This window comes from Eutrema salsugineum, unplaced genomic scaffold (assembly GCF_000478725.1).
Source record: "Eutrema salsugineum unplaced genomic scaffold, Eutsalg1_0 scaffold_9, whole genome shotgun sequence".
Classification (NCBI taxonomy): domain Eukaryota; kingdom Viridiplantae; phylum Streptophyta; class Magnoliopsida; order Brassicales; family Brassicaceae; genus Eutrema; species Eutrema salsugineum.
In genome coordinates, this window is record NW_006256342.1 from 10,295,502 (window position 1) to 10,301,117 (window position 5,616).

Genomic DNA, 5,616 nt, shown 5'->3' on the forward strand with positions numbered 1-5,616 from the left:
ATCATGAATTAAGCATTGAAAGCATGATCACATCTAGAAGTTTAGCTTTATCTTATTTTTGAATTTGAGTCTCTGTTTTGTTTATCTTGTTGCTTGTTCTTAGTTACTGCTTGTCTTTGTTTGCTTTATGTTTTTAGATCACCTTGTTACCAACTCATGTGCTTATTAGACTTGAATTAAGATAAATCCTCATAGTTCTAGTGTCCAGAATCTCTCCATTTGGATTGATACCTCAAGTGCTACAATGACATGAGTAGTTGAGGAATTGATCAAGGATTGAAAAATTCCTGCTATCAATTTGGCGCCGTTGCTGGGGATCGAACCCGGGTCATTCGCGTGACAGGCTGGAATACTTACCACTATTCTTATCAATTTGGTGCCGTTGCCAATTGGAGAGTTCATTCTAGCATTAGGACTTTGGATCTTCTTGAGATCAAGTCATTTTCTTTTGTTTTACTGATTACCTTTCAAGTGCTGTCTTTGTTTTCAGGTGTATGAACATAAGAAGTCAAGCAAGAAAACAAAGAGAAAGGACTGTGCACATTGAGAGGTTGGGTATGGATCAAGGGCAACAGGCTCATGGTGGTAATGGAAACCACCAGAATCAGCAAGAGCCTCCACCTCCACGTCCAATACAAGTTGTAGGAGCTGGTGATGAGGCCAATGCTCAGGGTCAGAGACATGGGATTCAGGCTCCAACACCTGAAAACGATTTTGAGATCAAATCTGGCTTGATCAACATGGTGCAATCAAACAAGTTCCATGGCTTGGCTTTAGAAGACCCATTAGATCACATTGACAACTTTGATAGAGTTTGTGATCTAACTAAGATGAATGGAGTGAGTGAGGACAGTTTCAATTTGAGGCTATTTCCTTTTTCTCTGGGAGATAAAGCTCATCAATGGGAAAAGTTTCTACCTCAAGGATCAGTCACAACATGGGAGCAATGCAAAAGAGCATTTCTAACCAAGTTCTTCTCTTCATCAAGAACAGCAAGGTTAAGAAATGAAATCTCAAGTTTCATTCAGAAGAACCATGAATCATTTTGTGAGGCTTGGGAAAGATTTAGAGGGTATGCCATGCAATGCCCTCACCATGGATTCTCAGATGCTCAGCTGCTAAGTACCTTCTACATAGGTGCTTTACCTAAGGTCAGACTACTCTTGGACACAGCTTCAAATGGTAATTTCATGACCAAGGAAGTCAATGATGCTATGACCCTAGTGCAGAATGTAGCTCAGAGTGATGAGCTTTATGGATCATACTTTGAAAGGAATTCAAGAGGAGCTGTGAATGCTGAAGAGGAAAGGACAAGGAAAGACATCAAGTCTCTCAATGAGAAGCTAGACACACTTCTCTTAGCTTCTCATCAGTCAGCCAACTTTGTTAGAGATGTGAATCATGTGTTTCAAGACACATTTCAAAGGGAAGACATCACAGCTGAGGTGAACTTTGTAGGTGGACAACAAGGTTACCAAAAATGCTTTACCTACTACAAGAATCACCCCACCCAGAATTTTCACTCTCAAATTAATAACCAACAAGGTTTTGTCCCTCCCCAACAGTAAAGCCTCCAACAGACCTCAGGGAATAAGGATCAAGAAGTACATAACCTGCTCCAGCAAATCCTCCAAGGTCAAGCAAGTGGTGCCATGGACTTCAACAAGAAAATGGCAGAGATTGACAACAAGGTGGATTGCACTTATTCTGATCTTCTAACTCAACTTTCAACCTTGGCTTCCAAAGTCAAGACTCTAGAGAACAACAAGGGCCACTGCAGTTCTCAAGCTCAAAGATCTTTACCAGGGACATCAATTGCACATCAAACAGAATACTGCAATGCAATCCTCTCAAATGATAAGAATCATGCTGTTGTCCAAGAAATTGAGGACCTTCTCCATGGCAATGTCTCAAGTGAAAAATGCCTGACAAAAGATGATGAGGACGCCATCATAGATGAGTTTGAGTTCCTGTTCTGTGATCTCAATGAGGACATTGAGAAAGAAGGTGGGGAGGCAGCTTGTTTTGATATGAAAAAGAATGATTTTGAGATTGCTGAAGGAAAGGATCAGAGAATGGTTCAAGGAAGGACATCTGATAGAGTCTCTAGCACTGGTTCAACAAGGGTGAAACCCAAATCTATTCCCAAGTTAGGCAACCTAGGAAAGTTCTCCATCTCATGCTCTCTTGAAAATTTGAAAGTGGAGAATGCTTTGTGTGATTCTGGATCAAGCATCAGTGTAATGTCTTTAGACATGGTGGAGAGACTAGGGATCAAGAGTCTTAAACATCACCCCATGTCAATCACCTTTGGAGATTCATCCTCAAAGAAACCATATGGAATCCTTGAAGACTACCCATTGAAAATTGGTGAATGCACAGTTCCAACAGATTTTGTAGTCATGAAGATGAAAAAGACAAAAGAGCTACCTCTTTTGCTTGGAACTCCATTTCTGAACACCACAGGAGCAAGGATGGACTTTGATACTCAAAGAGTGGTGCTTGCTAAGGTAGATGATGAAGTATCTTATCCTCTTAAGCCTCCTCTTACTGGGTTTTGTGGAGTTATATCTGATGATTCTGATGAGTTGAAACGCTATGGGATGATGTATGTGGGGAGTATTGGAACTATAGAAGAAGCTTAACCCCTTGCATCTGTTGAGAAAAAGAAAGAATCCCTAATAAGACCTGATCTTGAGTTTGAAGGGGATTTCTTTAGTGATGATGAAGCTTGCTTGGAATCTCTATCTCCTACACCAAGTGAGAAGGAGATCAGCAGCAACAAAGGCAATGGCTCAGGGTCTCAAGACAAGAACCCACCAAGAACCAGACCATTCACTCTTGAGTCATCATCTCAAGTCTTAACTCTCACTCCTTGGAAGTTTGATGGTGGAGCTGTTGAATACAAGGTTAAAGGCAATGGAAGAGCAAAACCTTTTGCTAAAGTAAGGGCAGTCCTCACACAAGATCTCATAGACAAAAGGGTCAGCTGGTGTTCAAAAACTGATGAACAAGGCTATCACACTTGAGTTCATGGACAAGACAAGGAGCATCAAAGCTCCTCCTCACCCTCACTAAGAAAAGAGTGTAAGAAGTAAAACTTAGTGACTTTAAACAAAGTGCTCTTGGGAGACACCCCAAGCTTATCCTTTGTAAATACTCTTTTTAATGCTTTCTTTTGTTGTTTTTAGGACGTTTTGATGTTTTGTTTAAGTGTGGACAGGGTTAAGTATGGCTTACGTGCAGTCTCAAGGAACATGGAGCAAAGAAAAGCTGTAAAGGTCGGACAAGTTTGCATTCATATCGACATGCTCCTTCTCGATAGCTTGGTCGATACAAATGTGTCTCTTGCGCTGAAATAATATCGACCAAGCTATCGACTTGTGTCACCTCGATATGGTATAAAGAGTCTGAAATTCTTGAGATATCGAGGTGCCTAATGCTTGATATTCTGGTCGATAATTTGAACCCATAACACCGAAGGAATATCGACCAGAATATCGACATTAAGTAGGTCGATATGAATGCAGCAGCTCCTTGGTTTCCAATGCTCAATGGGATGGTTCAGGCAAAATCAGAAACCCATCCACCTCCCTCTCCAACACTTAATCTATACAGGTATCACTCCAAACCTTGTACATAGCATTTTGCATCTTTCTTTTGATTTCTACATCTTCTTTTCTGTTTATCCTATTTCTTGAGTCTTGAGTCTCATTCATTCATGCATTGGCATCTATGTGCACATAAAAACCCAAAACAAAATCAAAAAAATGAAAAGTTTTCACAAAAAAATTGCTCATGTAGATGCATTTCACATTTTAGGATTGAGTCTAGCTTGCATCATATAGGTTTCATCTTGCTGGGAGTAATGATAGGTTTTCCTTGAGAGTAAATCACTTTGAGAATTTGGATTAAATATGCTTGCGAAATGACTTCTATGCTTGCAAGGCTTGAAATGATCTGAATCTGAGAAGCAAGTTCGAATTGAACTCAACTCTAATAAGTGAAAACCCTGAACTTGACTTGAAATTATCATTTGGTGCATTGTTTGAATAAGCTTGTGGATACCAATATACATATTAGAGCTAGAATCCTGTTTTTACCATCCTCTTCTGTAGCTCAAATAGCTGAATCTGCATAATAGATCAGTTTTCCTCACCCTGAACCCATCCTTCTTTCAAGCCAATTGTTTGTGTGTGATTGAAAGGAAACCTTGGACCAACTTAGCAGAAAGTGTTAGGTTTAGGGCGACAAGGGCAAGTCTCATTGTGAGTTAAGTTCCATCATCAAGGAGCTGAGAGATTTGGCAAGAATAAAGTGTGGGGGAATACTTGTTGGTGACTGGAAAAAGGAGAGATGAGTGGAAATAAAAGGAGAATGGTGAGAACTAAGGGATAGAAAAAGAAAAGAAATCAGTCTTGGAGTTTTGAGTCAAAGAAAGTGAGCTCTAGTGTTTTGAAAAGAAAGAGTCTAGCCTCTAAGTGAAAAGAAAAGAAAAGAAAAGAAAAGAAGCCAAAGAGCTCAAATGTTTTAAAAAGAAAGAAAAAAAGAGGCTAGAGGTTACAAAAGAAAGTGAAAAAGAGCTATGAAAGTTTGAACTCCAAGACTTGTGCATGGAAAGAAAAAGTGAATCCCCTAGTGAGAGAGGAAAGAGTGTGAAAAGTAAGCAAGTGAGGAAACTTTGAGTAGAGTGTGGGGTGGGATGAGTTCTTGCCCTTGTATGCATAGGTCGCCTTTTACCTTTAGTATTCTGCCAAAGTTTGGTCATTCATAGAGAGATCCCTCGCTGCATTGAACCCACTCAGGCGCTGATGAGATCATTTTAGTCTCATAACCTCACCCTAGCCAAACCAGCTTGTTTAGACATTGCATCATTTGATTCACTTGGTTAAAAGCTTAATGAATGTCAAAGAGTTGAGGAATAAGATAACTTGTGGAGATTTCTTGTTGTGTTGTTATATCTGAGTATGGTCTTGCATTGCATATTGAGCATGAACTTGAATTCTCTTAGTAGTCACTTCTCTCAAAGGAAATATGAGCTCCCAATGCACTCAACCTCTCTCTTTCATTTGATCCTTTTTTCTTGAGTACAAGCAAAGTACAAGTGTGTGGGAGTTGATATATTCATAATTAGCATACTTAGGATTGCATTTTTGGTCCAAATATTGAGTCTCATGCATACATTTAGGTAGTTTTCAATGTGTTTGTCCTTATAGTTGGTTTAGGATAGGAAATGCATTAGGTCCTATAGTGTCTTGCATTTTGGAGAGTTTACAGGTCATTTGAAGCAAAAAGGGAGCATTTGGGACAGAAGCCGTGGAGAGACCCTCGTGTGAATGCATCAGAACCGGACAAGTGGATAGAAGCCGACAATCCCTCTACTTCATCACCTTATAAGTAGGACGTTTATTACGATTCAGCCTCCGGTGTCTTCTACAAGATTCAAGAGGGTTGAGTATAGTTTCCAGAACGCTTAAGATCACTCAATTGGGAGGTCGGAGCTGAAAGTTAAGCCAATCAGAAGGAACACATCTCTCGCAGCCGCTAAAGGACCAAAACGACGCGCCTCAAAGAACCGGTGAAACGGAGCCCTTGCTGACGTCTGCTGGACTCGGA

General features: G+C 40.2%; 1 non-coding gene across 1 annotated transcript; it reads right to left on the reverse strand.

The window, feature by feature from the left end:
- Positions 1-995: 995 nt before the first annotated feature.
- LOC112087245 lies at positions 996-1,102 on the reverse strand. Its single transcript, XR_002899988.1, has one exon. It is a non-coding gene; the product is annotated as a small nucleolar RNA R71 (small nucleolar RNA).
- Positions 1,103-5,616: the final 4,514 nt, after the last annotated feature.